At 32.7% G+C, this 16433-nt stretch overlaps 1 long non-coding RNA gene across 1 annotated transcript in view; it reads right to left on the reverse strand.

Annotated features, from left to right (window-relative positions):
• Positions 1-4887: 4887 nt before the first annotated feature.
• LOC111095664 overlaps positions 4888-16433 on the reverse strand; it is a 53234-nt gene continuing 41688 nt past the window's right edge. Inside the window, exons 3-4 of the long non-coding RNA XR_005357666.1 lie at positions 10880-10968; positions 4888-7474 (exon numbers count right to left, since the gene is read on the reverse strand). This is a non-coding gene — a long non-coding RNA (uncharacterized LOC111095664). The remainder of the gene's footprint in view (positions 7475-10879; positions 10969-16433) is intronic.

The following is a 16433-nucleotide window of genomic DNA, read 5'->3' on the forward strand; positions in this document are numbered from 1 at the left end:
GAGATGCAGGAGGATATATAGAGAGAGAATCCCAAGCAGACTCCACGCTGAGTGTGGAGCCCAACATGAGGTTTGATCCCACGACCCTGAGATCATGACCTGAGCTGAAATCAAGAGCTAGGTGCTTTAGTGATGGAGCCATCCATGCTCCCCAGAAAATTCTAAGGAAAATATAAAAATTTATGAGTTTTATAAGATCAGGAGATAAAAGATCAATAAACAAAGCAAAAATCGATTTTCTCTTTATATACTAGCATTGAAAAAAATCTATTAAATAAATAAATAAATAATATATATTTAAAAATCACATTCACATCAGCTTTGGAAAGAGTCAAATAGGAATCAATGTAACAAAGAAAGAGAAAGCATTATACAATGAAAAGTATAAAAATTGATGAAAAAGCACAGAAATGTAAATAAATGGAGAGACATTCCATGGGAATGAATTGAAAGATGATATTATGGTAGTTCTCAAATTTAACTGTAGGTTCAATATGATCACATCCAAAATCATAGCTTGTGTGTGTGTGTGTGTGTGTGTAGAAATTGAACAGTGATTTTAAAATTTACATATAATTCGAAGGTCTTGAATAGCTGGAACAATGTGAAAAAGCAAATATGTTCTCGTACTTAGGTCTCAGATTTTTCTTCCCAGCACTTCACCCAGTCTTGATGAATTTGCATCATCCCTCTCTGCTTATAAGGATTTTACTTCTCAAACTTTTTAATGCTGATTTTTATTTTATTGAAGTAATGGAAACAATTAGAAGGAAATCTGTATACACTTTCACCATCAGAGCTACTGTGTCTTTACCTTTCTTTTTCCTTTTCCTATTTCAATGCATGGATCACCCATACCTAAAGTCACCCCTACTCGTCCACTGGATCCCACCTCCTCTTCCACTTAGGCAGTAATACCTTTCCTGAGGACCTTATATAAATAAGCAAACTTGCATAATTTCAAATCATCCTTTCTTAATTTTTATGGCATTTTAAACCAAGATAATGTAATGTAGAAGGTTGAGTTATTTTTTTTTTATTTTATCTTCAATTTACCATTCCATTGAAGTATGAGGTACAGATAATGGGGGCTTTGTCTTTTTACTGTTATGTCTTCATTGTCTAGACCAGTTCTCAGCATCTGGTAGGCTGTTAATATCCTTTTCAAGGTCATCACTTTAGCAATTTTGAGGTTTTTCGTTTATATCATTAACATCATCCTCTCCACTAATCATCACCATCTGCATATACCATGTTACATTATAACTCATTTTAAGGACAAAATACAAAACGAAACACAGCATTAATTCCAAGTTATGGTTATTACTCCCTTTTATCAGATCCTTTTTTTTTTTTTCCAGCTGAACTCCCTTAAAAAGTGTTGCTATACTCTACAATTTCTCTCATCTCAAATATTAAAAGTATCTTGTGTTTCTTTCACTGTTTCTACTCTTGTCCAAGAGATAATATTCAGTTATTTGGATTATTGTAATACATTTTTAACTGGTCTCTGGCCCCCACACCTGGACATACTTCAGTGCCAGATTGATCATTTTAAAATAAAATAAGTCATACACTTGCTTGAAATCTTTTTGTTTTAATATTGTATTTAAATTCAATTTGCCAACATATAGTATAACACCCAGGGCTCATCTCAACATGTACCATCTGTAGTGCCCGTTTTTTTGTTGGTTTAGTTGGTTGGTTTCTTTTTTATATATATATTTCATTTAAATTCAATTTGCCAGCTTGAAATCTTTTGATTTTTTTTTTCATTTTACTTATAGTGGAGGCAAAACTCTTCATCAAAGCCTCCTAAAGCCATATGCAATCTATCCCCCCACTGGTTTACTGACTTATTTTCTAGTTACTTCTTGTGCCATAGCAAACACACAGCCTCAGTGTTGGCCCACAGCATGCCATAATATCCTGAGCCTCAGGTCTGTCTGTTGTAAAGAAATATCAATACTTTAATCTGTCAAATACAGAATTAGCAGCATTATTTTCAATAGGCCTTATTTTGGAGCAGGCAGCAAAGTTTTTATGACTGAACAGAAATTGGAGATGCCATTGACATTGAGAAGTTATGTTGAACATGTCCTTTAAAAAAAAAAAAAAATCCCATACCTTTAATACCAATGATTTATTTTAAAGGGCACGGGAGGAAAACTTAAAAATTGGAAAGGTGATCGGTTTTGGGAAGCTTTTGAGGGAGATGAGAAATAATTTTTGCTACTTTGTCCTAATGAGAATAAGGTGGTCAGTTGGATAGAGGTCACTCATTTTAAAAGGTTAATTAAAAGAATTGCATTATTTCTAAAGGAAATTTGCTATATGAGGAGCCACTAAATCACCTTTAAATAAATGACAAGAAGCCAAGATTTAGGGGACTGCTGTACCAGTATTTGAAAATAAGAAGAGTAAATATTTTATAGGTTCTAAAAATGATAGACAACAAGTACAAAAAAAAGGAAAACAAATATAGCTCAAAATAAGGAAAATTTTCTATTAATAGGATCTGTCTGGAGCTGTCATAAAATCATAAGGAAATGGCTTCAGTTTACTGGTTGTATACTAGTATAACCTGAAAGACTCTTTGGCAAATTGTTTCAAAAGCATGCAATAATCAGTTGAGTAGTCAAAATAGAACATATTTAAGAATAAAATCAAAGTTGAAGTTATTTTATTTTCAGCATTACAAGTATCTCTAGGCCTAAAGCATTTAATGACACGCTCTCATCCTGGCCTTACCATGCAGTCCTTATAAATCACCCTGAACAGGTTTTCCTTGGAGATAATAAAACTACTGACTTCTCGAACTCCTTTTTAATTGAGTTACACATAGCACAATTTTAAAACACATAGGCCAAATGAACACCATCAAATAATGTTTAATAAGTAAAATTAAAGTGGAACTAAAATGCAGGTGTTAATTATGCTAGCCTAAAGCAAAGTAAGCAATAACAGTTCATATTTTTAAAGCTTGTAAAAATTTAATAACATATTAGAACTGTAAAGGAAGTCTAACTCAACAGCAATGAAACTTGCTCCATGTACATGAAGTAAAATTGCTTTATGGAGTCAATAAAGGAACCATTTATCCTTACTTGTGGGATATTGCTTCTGTCTTTTTAATAATCATTGGTAAACTCAATTATTTCATACACATTTGTGAATATATGTCTTGAGAGAGAAATTGAGTCCATTTTAAGTTATGTCAATAATAGTCTCCAAAGGTTTGAGCTTTCCTAAGTCCTAAAATCCTAAAGAAATTTACCAAACATGAAAAGATTATATTTTTCTGTTAATATCTAGCTCTTGCCTGGGAAAATGAATTTCCTTTTCTCAAATAATTCCCTCAAATGCATATTTTAGCATGAATAGCTTTGTTTTAATAATGATTTGGATTTAAATTATGACATATGTTTTGAAGTGAAGTCAAGAATCTTCATTTCACTTCTGAAACTGTCCTGCAGAGCTAGAGGGGGACCATGCTCAGAGGTTTTAATAACTTGGCATCATTAATCATCCATAGTGGATTCATACAATCTGATTTCAAATATAAGCCAATCACCTATAGTTCTGTGGCCCAAAGTAAATTTCCATATCTAATGAGTTAAGAATCTTTACTTGTAAAATGAAAATAAAATGGAAAATGTAATTTTTTTCCTTTTGTACATCATTAAATATTATCAAGAATTAAATAAGAGTACAGGTAGAAAAAAAACTAACAATGTCTTTGAATTAATTTTGGTCAATTTCATAAATTTTATGAATTCTGAGTCTATCGATCCCTTTTCCTCCTACAACTTCATGTAGATAATCTAGACCAGGATTCAAAAAACTATGCAGGGTGTTCATATAATGTCCATTTTTGTAAATAAAATTTTATAGAACACAGTCATGGTCATTTGTTCATTTTTAATTTCCTATGGCTGCTTTCATGCAAATTCGGATAATTGCCTCAGTATGGCCCACAAATTTACTATGTAGTTCTTTGAAGTAAAGGCTTCCTGATCCCTGACCTAGAGATCAAGAGTAATCTATGAATATGCTTTTGTTTTACCCAAACTTCTTATGAATTCATTCACAACTAATTTTATTATAACTTCATTTACTGTGTTTGAAATGGCTTTGAAAACAATATTTATAGTTTCTGATCTATTATTACTACTACAGTTACTAAAACTTATAAGACTTCCACAAGTCAGTAGTCTAACATTAATTGTAAGTGTATAGATTTGTGATTTTCTAAGATTTAAGTTGTACAGATACAGTAACATTTTTACAGCTTTCTTAGTTTTAAAACGTTTCTGAATTTTGCCTGTTATTGACCTGTCAGTTGTTAACCTACCCACTCTTCTTTCAATGTTATTTTACATTTATTCTAAGACACTTGATCTGTTTCAATTTTGGATCTTCTCTATGTCAAAAAGAAGAATGAAGCCAGATCATCCTTTTGGAAATACAGAAAATTACTCTCCTCCTTTGGATGTGTGGAAATCCTAATAGCAGATGGGAAGAGACTCAGGCTGGTGCCTGTGAGCAGGATATAACTTACCTAGATCTGTAATTCTGGATAATATTATTATTACTATTATTAGATTTACTTTTCCCTCAAATTTCAGCCAACTCAATGAGGTGGACAATTTATCTGCATGTGGCGAAGAAAAGTATTTCTCTATAATTATTGTACTCTTCTCCGTATCTATTATTGCAGCTCCATCCTTATTATTATTCTAAATAATTTTTAAAAATTACTATTGTGCCTTTTCAAATAATTTTGTTAATTCATTTTGTGTTTTTTCTTTCAAAACTCAGTATCTTGTTTTGTGTGGTTTTATATTTTAATTTATTTTATAATTAATTTAGTAATTTTATTTTTGATCTCTATTTAGTTTTTTTAGTATGACTCTCCTTTTTATCTGAATGCTTAGTTCCTTTTTTTGAAAGAATGTTTTAGTTTCTTGTAATTTATTTAATATTGAAGTTGATACTATGAGTTTTATTCTGAGCATCATTGTAGCTAAATCCTTTCCGCTTTAACACATAGTACTTGTCAGTGTTATATTCTTGAAAGTGTTTGATTATTGATTTATTCAAGCATTAGTTATAAAAGACTTTACTGATGAATATTAATTTACAGATGAGATTTATAAGTTTAATTTATGAACAGACTGAGATTGTGTGTATCTATACATTATATATATTTTATATGTGTATATAATATGTGATATATATAATATTTGTATACTTATTCACAAAATTATATGGAGCTATCAAAAAAAATTATATGGAGCTATCCCACATATCTGTAGGACATAGATATATGATATGCCCCATTAATTTTTTTAAAGTTTTTTTTCTGGTTTTCCTTGAGAGCTGAAAAAATTCCCAGAATTTGCAGCTTAGACTAGTAATATTTTTAAATAGTGTTCTATTTTTTCAGTTTGTTAAATAACTTATTTTTAATTTATTAAGTTTATTAAATTTTAATTTATATATATTATATATAATTTATTAAATTTTAATTTATTTAATGTATTGTTTTAATATCACAAACCTTTTCTTATTCACATGTAATTTTCTTTAACTGCTTAAATGCATTGCACTTTATATTTTACAGTGTTTTAAATTTTTTGTTTTGTCTCTACCACTAGGTGTATTCAAGTAGTATGCATGTGCTGTAATAGTTTTGTCTTTTGCTTTATTTTGTTTCAGGTTCTTGAATCACATTAAACATTTGACAATAATTTTATCTACAGGTATGACTTTGAATATACTCAGATCCAGTAGCCCCATATAAGACCATTGCTTTCCTTTGACAACTGTTGAGTGTCTCAGATGATAGCGGGCTGACAAGCCATGAGAGAGATCTGAGGTAGAAACATTACATTGGCCGTGGTCAGTAAATGTCTAGATTTGCTGATTTATGTCTCTGCTAGAGAAGAGCACAAGTGAGTCTAACTCCAAAAATACTTCTTTCCTGAGTTTTCTCTATTGGACCGTTAAATTAGTAGTACATGAGGGAGCTGCCACTTTAGGAAAAGTATTATTATTATTATTATTATTACCACAAATTGGCTGTTAGTGGAATAGATAAATCACCCTCATGGGAATATAGAAGATACATATGATACATATACAACTTTCTATGGGTTAGCCTAACCTAATATCTTCCACAGAAATACCAGCAGTGACATTTGACCAGTTGGTTGTCCATTGTCAAGATAGAAATACAATGGGAAAGCTGATTGAATTTTTAAGTAAGGAGAAACATATGGATTAGAACCAAATTAATATCAATCTGTATATTATTCTATCACTTCTGGAATTCCTTGTATTTCAATACTAAAATCTCTATAACTTGCATGTCTTACTTTGCAACAGTTTTACTGTGAGATATAGAAGATGGCTTGAATAAATGATGGCACATGGTATTTTCCTAAATTGACCCATTAGTGTTAAGAAATCATCCTTCCTCCCATACTAAATGTCTTCATCAAATGCAAGAAATAATTAAATTGTAAATTTTGAAAGTTTGAACTGAATAATGTAAACGAAAACTTAAAAGAAATAAAATTTACGTGGAATAATAACCAGGTGGTAATCCTTTTGAAAAAACTGTTTTGTGTAGAAATAGATCCTCGGATTACAATAACAAATCTTTAAAAATCTACTCCATCTTTATAGGTAGATAGACACGATATATAGATAAACAGATGATAGATAGATATTGTTAATAGGTAGACATAGATTAGATTTACAGAGCAGCAAAATAGATGTAGATAACTCTCTATTGGTCTATCTATCTATCTAGTCAGTTTACACCAGCATACACTACTTACTCAGTAATTTGTTAGGTCAAATAGAAAAGTTCATTAAAAGAAAAAAGAAAATTATATCTTTAGCTCTTTTCCTAGTCAAAACAAAGTCCACTAGTCAATACTGAAATGCAAAAATTTCAAATTACAAAAGTGCTTTAAGAATAATTGAGCATTAAAAAAAAGAATTGAGCACTTTCAGAGTATTGAAGAAAATGTAGAATTTCTAAGTATTAATTCTAAAGATATACTCAACAACAAAATATATAGATACACTCATATATTGTTCAGCTGAACCACACTGTTAACAACAAAGAATTTCAATATGGAGAGATTATGTAAACAAAACTATAAAAGGCAAATTGTAAAATACTTTAACCAGAATATATATGGTAGATAAATACATTTTATATAAAACCTGTATGAGAAGAAGTTAACATTTGAATTCTAAGATGTTTCGGATTAAACATCTTGTATATTATCTCAGCATATGGACGCCAGCTGGAATCTGTATTTTTGCATCCCCTACTGCTGGGTGTGCTGGTATAACTAGTGATGATGATTAAAGCAAGCAGAAGTGATGTCTATGGGTCATGATCTGATAAGTTAATGTTTTTCCTCCTCACTTCCTTTTTCTTTCTTCCAGATGCCTGGGAAATGGGAAGAAATGGAACATCATCTTGAGCTTCGAGGGGAAGCCATATAATGAGAACAACAGCACCACCCCCATCAACCCATCAGCTCTTAACGTGAGAGAAAAATAAAACTCTGCCTTATTTAAGCTATGGCATTTTGAGACCTCTTTATTTATGTATTTATTTTGAAACCTCTTTATTTATCTTATACTGAACCCTAACAAATACAAACAATAGAACCCATGGGGACACAGTTCTGAAATGATGAGAAAATGTTTCACCATTTGGGGGAGGAAACATTATAATATACATAAAAAGCCTTAAAATGTTCATTATCTGTAACTTAGCAATTTGAGTTTTAAAAGTGATTCAAAAGAAAATATAAGTACCCGAAGGTTGTTGTGCATAATTGGAAAAACAAAAGAAAAAGTGTCCATCAGTAGAGAATTGACTAAAGACGTCTTGCGGCATTTGTTAAGGTGTAGTGGACAGCTGCTATTGCTGCCTTAATAGCCCCGTTCTCCCTTTTCGTAGAAATGCTTTACTCTGGGGATTCATTTTTTCTGCTACTGAGCTTCAAGCCTCCTCTTTCTGTAATATTTGGGGAATATAAACAGCTTACAAATTCCTTAGGAGCAAAGTTAGAGAGTCACTGCTTAATTAGACCTAGAGAAACACACACACTATTTTTTTATACTGTAACACATATTTACTTTTTTTTTTTTTGCTAGGCTTTTAGAAAAGCAACTAGAAAAGCTAACACTCCTGCTGCATTTCAGGATTATTAGTTCAGTCTTTCCTCCTTTCAGTAATTAAATAATTCAGTACAAACGAAAACAGCTGAAGTTTCTTTTGACACACGGTCTTTTGAATGCTATCTGAATGACCAGAGGGATCATTTTGCCCTTTTCCTACAGATTATTTTAAAAGTTCCTATTTCAAAATGTGATGCTGTCAAAGGATAATAGGCATGTACCCAAAACAGATATACTATTTTCCCTTTTGGGTACTTTTGTTTCACCTTCATGCTTAACTAAAGAAACATTCAAAATAATAATAACCCTACTTCAGTTTGTCATAGTCTCAGAAGGATGTTTTGTTTCCTCCTTTTAAAAGGAGGCTTTCAGATTTTTCAGGAACTTTAATTTTCACGGGACTTGAATTTTTAGCGAATACAGGTGATGCTAAGTTACAAACAATGGAGATAAATTAAATGATAGGACCTAGTAGAATTCTTGTACTCGATTCCCTGGGAGATATTTTCAAAAGAAATACAGGAAAAAATTCTTACAGTCATTCTATTTTTTTAACACATCTTATTTGATCAATGCACGAAGACTTTTTTTTTTCTATTTGAATACTTTGGGAATGGGGGAAAGTCTATGTATCCCATCTTATCTCCATCAGCCATGAGGAAGTTCTAACAAAGATGCCATTTCCTGAGTACTTACAAATACATTTATAGATGTTCAAGTCGTTGTCTTTACAATTAACTCATTTCTGTTGTTGGCACCACACATGCGGCATTAATTACCTCTAAAGTCTTCACAAAGATTACAGTATGGCTTGAAAATAAAACTTAGAGTGACTTTCATTTATCTCTAGCAGGGAACTAGAAGAGAGGGTCATTGCATTCAAAGATAGTGGCATAAATTTGACATTACAGGAATAAATATTTACGGCTGGAGGAAAGACTGCAATTCTTTACTTTATTGTAAAACACAAACTGAGTGCTTTGTGGAGCCTAAGAATAGAAAATACACATATATAAATAAAGCTGGGTTACAAAAGGATCACTTGTCACATGCTGTGAAATTAAGTAAGGGCTTACACTATTACAAGGTGTTTCATATGAAGGCAGTTCATATCCATCCATGATGGACTGTAAAGATAATCAGGAAAAACTTTGTGTCACTATTTCATTGTGAGTATGTTTTCTTATTAGTAGAATAAGAAAAGTTGGTGCAATTTATAATGGTGCTATCATATTTTGTAAAATATGGCATTCAAATCAAAAAACATTGAACACCAATTAAAAAAATCTTCTAAAAAAAAATAAAAATAAAAACATTAAGAAATATTCAGAGTAGCTGCAAAATTCTCCCTAATGCTTTTCCAGTTTCAAATTTCTTTCTAGGAGCTCAGGTACTACTTAAATATTAGATTTTTAAGAAATGCAATACATATATGTATATACACCCCATATATTACACATATACATACGTAGACATTACACACCTATGTGTTACACCCATATACACATATATGTAATATGTATATGCATATACATGTGTATGTACAAGCATGCAGTATGTATATGTAAACACATATATACACATACATTATATTTTATTTTTCCAGATGATCATTTGTTTAAGAGTAAATTTCCCATCACTCTTGCTAATTGGGAATTTCTAAAGCACAAAATGAAAATAATAATATTTCAAGGCAGAAGACTATGGCAAACCATTTTTTTTAGGAAAGTTTATCAAAGGATGACACGTTTCATTGTATAGTAATCATAAGTTTTCTATGTCCATGTTTGTGTGAGGGAAAATGAGTTAAATTTAATAGTTTGCTAAGTACATAGAGTAAAAGAGAGTACTTATGAATATATTTCTTGCACATCACGTACTATGACATGTAGATGCACCTGAATGCTCCCAAGCTGAACATGGAGTCAGTTCAATATTCTTAACATATTAGAAGTGATAGGTCCATGGCAGGGCTAGTGCTTTCATGAACTGATGAATAATATGCTGCTGTGAAATAGACAGGAGCTCAGCACTGAATCTGTCTCAGGAACATATGCTCAATTTTTAAAATTAATGCTATGTTCATTTTCTATTATCATTTAACATTTTTTTTTACTTTTTAAATATTAATCCCATTTTATCATCTTAATTCAACAATGTTTCAAAAGCTCTGAAGAAATTATTTTAATGAGAGTCATAAGACACTTTGTTCTTATTCTTTTTAGCATATTATTTTTAAATGGTTGGTACAATGGGCATTTTCTATTTTATACTTAATTATAACAAAAATAAATCAAATGAGAAGGAGAGGGAGATAAATTAAACTAGAATAGGAACAGAGTAAGATCAAAGTGAGAAGAAATAGTAAATATATTAACCCACGTCTCTGTCAGCATAGGATACTCATGATGAGACTACAAATGATCCCCTAAATTTCACTGGTTTGCAGCAATTTATTTCTCTCATGCTACATTTTTTGTCATGGACTTGTCTCATATTGTTTCCCAGTTTCAAGCTGATGAAATTGCTTCTATCTGGAATACAGCCAGTATGGAGACAAAGGAAAAAGAGCACAGCTTTACACACAACTTGACCACACATTTCTCTTAAAACCTCTGATGGAGTGTGACTATGGTTCTCCTGTCCAGGTTCACTAACAACTTACATGGCCAACATGGTTTCTTCAGGAAGAGTTAATGGATATTTGTAGACTCTTGTATAATCTGTCACGTTCAGTCAAAACAGAAGATGGGCCTTGAAAAGAGTAGTGACAGTCAAAATGCATTCATTCATTCATTCATTCATTCATTCACTTAACAAATAATTACTGACCTCCTATTGAGTTGAGACAATGTAGTTGACTGGTGAAGATAGCCTAGAGCCCTACCCTAAAACACATATATAGTCAGAAAGAATATAAATGTTAAGTAAAAATTACAATAATGCATGATGAATATATTCATAGGTTTCATTGCACAGATGGAAAGGAATCAAGTAGGTGGATTCAAAAAACCTTCAAAAATAGAATGTTGAGGCCCAATGATTGGGTGACAGAAAATGTTCACAGTAACCCTAGGTTACAAGGCTGAAATAAAATATAGATATTTAAGATTTGAAAACATGAATTTAGAAGTGATATCTCATGAAAGGAGAATAGAATGACCTAAGAGCAAAAGGCCTGAATCTTGAGTCAGACAGAAGAAAAAATAAGTCAGTGATGGAAAACACTCAAGAATTAAAAATGCAAGGCAAGAATGACCAGAATAATAGAGCTAGAGGGTTAGTACAGATGATCAGTGATATGAAATATGAAAATTCCTATTTATTCTTCTCAAATCCTATAAAACCAAAAAATAATTTTAAAGTGTCATCATAGGTTCAAATAATTTGAAATATTTGAAGTTGTTCCCAAAAAATCTGCACAAATAATCCTTGGATTCTTAATATTTTGATACAATAAAAACACATTTTTCCACACAACCCCATGCAGGAATTTCTTTATTTTTTTAGTTATTTTTATTTATTTATTTATTTTTATTGGTGTTCAATTTGCCAACATCTAGAATAACACCCAGTGCTCATCCATCAAGTGCCCCCCTCAGTGTCCGTCACCCAATCATCCCCACCCACCGCCCACCTCCCTTTCTACTAGCCCTTGTTCGTTTCCCAGAGTTAGAGTCTCTCATATTCTGTCTCCCTTTCTGATATTTCCCACTCATTTTTTTTCTCCTTTCACCTTTATTTCATTCAGGAATTTCTATCCCAAATTTATCATGAGATTGTTCAGGAATCCAGATTCTTCTATGTTGCGAATCTACTTTTATCTGATTCACCACAGATCTCCACATCCAATGAGTAGATGGAAGAAGAGATAGAAAATTCCAAGGTATATTTCAGTCCAAGAGTGAAACAAATAATTTCTGTCACATTTTATTGTCCGGTATTCTATCCTGTGGCCTCACCTAGATGCCATGATAGCTTGGAAATGCAGTCATTTCCAATGAAGCCAGTTGCCAGCAAGAAATTCTACATTATGGAAAGAATGCCCAAATCCTTGATGATAACTGCCCTCCCTTTAATAAGAAGTAATAAATCAGTCTAAATACAAGTACAATAAAGCCACAGTTCAAAACAAAGTAAGGGAAATATAATAATTTCTTTCAGAAATGAACCTGAGCTGAACACAAAGTCAATGCATAAAGAGATCTGGAAGGACAGTGAGTCAAATAAGTCATAGATTAATGTGGAAATACGTGTAGTGGTAACAGAGATAATCACACATACCTACATATGCACCCACACAGGTGCACGCACATACATGTAAATGTAAGTGTAAATAAACAGGAAACAAAGAAAACTAAATAGTTGATAAAAATGAAGAGAAAAAAGGTAGAGCCAGAATAGTAAATCCTCTAAACATATATACAGTTGGCAAGGTAGCCAGGAGGATATCTTAGCCGAATGTGATTTCTGGAGGCTGCAGAACTAGAAGTCAAAGGCTATATAGGAAAAGAGATGTGGTTGTCTATCAACACCAAGGAGATAGTTGGAATTGAGAGCCTACCATAGTGGAGCTTCTGGAAAGGCTTGGCATTCTACGTAAGGATGAACTGTGAAACCTCACAAACCTGCCTCTACTGTGAAAGAAAAGGATGATTTATGTGAAATATGTCTTATCATTGGATAGGAGATGAAAGTGAACTAACACAAGAGCAGATATAAACATATAACTAATCATTGTCCAATAAACCATTTGAAGCAGAAGTAAATTCCAAAAATTGAACATAGGGAATATATCCATATGTCTCAAGAATGCCAACAAGAGGTAAGTCATTTTGGCCAATGATGACATGACAATAGAAACTTAGCAACTCTTAAGAGGCATACGTACCAGGGAAATATAACAAAAAATTTTAATAATAACCTAATTCCTTTTAAATATTTGAACTGGAGAAAACACATAATGGACAATAACTGTAGACACAAATTCACATGATTTCAGTATTAACTACATCTAGCTAATCCTTTAGAGAGATCACATATCTTTTCTTTTTAATTTATTTTTTATTGGAGTTCAATTTGCCAACATATAGCATAACACCCAGTGCTCATCCCGTCAAGTGCCCCCCTCAGTGCCCTCCACCCAGTTGCCCCCACCCCCCGCTCTCCTCCCCTTCCACCACCCCTAGTTCATTTCCCAGAGTTAGGAGTCTTCCATGTTCTGTCTCCCTTTCTGATATTTCCTACCCATTTCTTCTCCCTTCCCCTCTATTCTCTTTCACTATTATTTATATTCCCCAAATGAATGAGACCATATAATGTTTGTCCTTCTCCATATCTTGATGGAACGGAAGAGATTGTTAAGTGTGCTCTGCATTCTGAAATTTAGTCCTACTAATCAGTTCTCTACCTGACCACATTCTGAAGCCTACTCGGGAAACACCCACACGCAGTAATAATAGCAACAACAATAATAATAATAATAAAATGTGGCTTTGAGTCAGACAGACTTGGCTACAAATTTTACTGTCATGTTTTCCCAGCTATAGGATGCAAAGAGAACTAAATTTAGTGTAGTCTTATGTAAAATCATATTAATAATAAATCCTATGCAGGACAGTTGTGAGAATTGATGAAGAAGCAAAGAACTTCATTTCTGTTTAATAAATAATAGAACACTTAAAAAAAAGTCTGTAAAAGCTGATTTATAGAATTTGATCTTTGGATATACTCTTATAACACAATTCCTTTCAAACATTTTCGTAATATGGAGCAATGATTGTTTTTTTTTTTTTCTGGAATTAAAATTCTATTGTGTTTGGCCTATTCAAAACTTATTTATTTACAACTTCTCTGTGTAAGGGATCATGGAATGACAATTTATACATCATTAAAATTGCCACGTTTATTAGTATATTCTACAGGATAGAATAGCAAACAAAAATGCTCAAGTTTTATTTGTTGTCAACTAACAGAACTACTACATGCTTGTTTTTTTATTTTTTTTTCCCTAGGTTAAATAAATAAATAGTCCCATCTCAGGCTGTGGAGTGGAGTGGGAAAAATCCTGTGGTAGGACACTAGATGCTGGAAGGAGTATGACTACAGCTGCATGCTGTTGAGTAAATATATCAGTTAATCTCTATGTAGCTTGGCTTCCTTATCTATAAAAATAAGATGGTCTTGGAGAACCTTCTAATTAGACATCTAGGAAAAAAAATACTGTGTTGATTTTCACTGTTGAGTAGTTTTGGGAGGCATACCCTGACAGAAAGGTTAGCATGAAGTCCATTAGGAAATGGAATATTCATATTGTGTATAACAGCAAAAGAGAACTAAACTAAATAATGTAATCATAGATGTTTGTCTTATAAAATGTTCATGAGGATAAAGGCTATTTATTCATCTTTAAGTACAGAGCAGGATGTGTAAGGAATGGGCAACAGCTCATGCAAAATGCATGACTAACTCTTTTCACTAAGAATATGTAGCTGCATACTCGCAAGGTGAGCAAGACTTAGCCTCATTTAGCTAATGAGAGTTGTGGCTGCATATTTCATATGCAACAATGGAGGTGCAATCTCATAGAGGTTATTTAAAAGAGCAGAGATACAAAAATACAGAACACAAATTAGCCTCGGTGACCCAGAAATGACTTAGATATCAAGAAAATGGTTTTACATCTGATATACTACTTACTCATCGGAGGGTTTAATCGTATTTTAAGAAGTTAATTTATTCAATATAACTTACCTTTCCATCATAACATCAGCATTAGTTTGCCTTCAGAAAAGACTATAGTTTTATTTTGCAAATTATTGGCATTTACCTAATTTTGATTTAAAAAAAATAATGGGATTTCTAGCTTAAAAAGAGTTTATACCTAAAATCAAGGTACTTTAATGTAAAATCACATGGGAAAAACAGTTATTATCAACTAATTTTAAAATCCTCTGCACTATCTTATATAATAAGGTAGATAAATTCAAGTAATGTATCTATTCAAAATATTTGCTCTTTCAGCCTCTTTTGGACATGCAAACCACTTGTAAATATTCTCAATCTTAGAACTACTGCCCTGCTATAGAACAGAAATAAAGTACATATTCTCTGTGGAACTAAGCTTTCCGGAAAAAGTGCAAAAATGCACAAAGTTTCAGTTATGCAAGGGAAATAAGTCCTAGAGATTTACTGTACGGCAGAATGCCTATACTTAAATTTTTATTATATTGTGTGCTTAGAAATTTGCTGTAAGTATAGATTTTATATTAAGTGTTATAACAGGAGCACCTGGGTGGCTCAGCAGTTGAGCATCTGCCTTTGGCTCAGCATGTGACCCCCAGGGTCCTGGGATTGAGTCCCACATTGGGCTCCCTGCAGGGAGCCTGCTTCTCCCTCTGCCTGTGTCTCTGCTTCTTTCTGTGTGTCTTTCATGAATCAATAAATAAAAAATATTTAAAAATGTATTACAATAGGGATCCCCGGGTGGCGCAGCAGTTTGGCGCCTGCCTTTGGCCCGGGGCGTGATCCTGGAGACCCTGGATCGACTCCCACGTCGGGCTCCCGGTGCATGGAGCCTACTTCTCCCTCTGCCTGTGTCTCTGCCTCTCTCTCTCTCTCTCTCTCTGTGACTATCATAAATAAATAAAAATTTATAAAAAAAATGTATTACAATAATAGCAATAATAATAATAATAGGAGGAGGGAGGAGAAGAAGGAAGCAGCAGTGGAGAAAAACAAGAAGGGAGAAAGAAGGGAAAGAAGAAAGAAGGTGGAAGGAAAGTTTTAGAGGCGATAGATGTTTATGGCATAGATTCAGGTGATGGAGACAAGGTAACACTCATCCCCAGCTCATCAATGTACACAGTACATATGTACAGCTCTTTGTATGTCAATTATACCTCAATAAAGTTGTTTGTTAAGAGAAGGAAAACATTCTAAAATCCTTGTAGCTTAGTTGACTTAGTTTATTGCCCTGGAATAAAAACTATTCAAGAATTGTGGTTCTAAGTATGATCCCTGAAACATCAGCACTGCCTGGGAACTTGTTATAAATGGAAATTTTTAGTCTCAACCCCAAAATACCGAAACAGAAGCTTTGTGCCTAAGAAACCATCCAACTGAGCCACGCCAGAGTGAGAACCGTTATCCTAGTGAAGGATGGAGAAACACATCTCTGTATAAGAAGGGTATCTCTATCATTTATATAATAATGAATG

The sequence above is a fragment of the Canis lupus genome, chromosome 4 (genome assembly GCF_011100685.1).
Source record: "Canis lupus familiaris isolate Mischka breed German Shepherd chromosome 4, alternate assembly UU_Cfam_GSD_1.0, whole genome shotgun sequence".
In the NCBI taxonomy this organism is placed as follows: domain Eukaryota; kingdom Metazoa; phylum Chordata; class Mammalia; order Carnivora; family Canidae; genus Canis; species Canis lupus.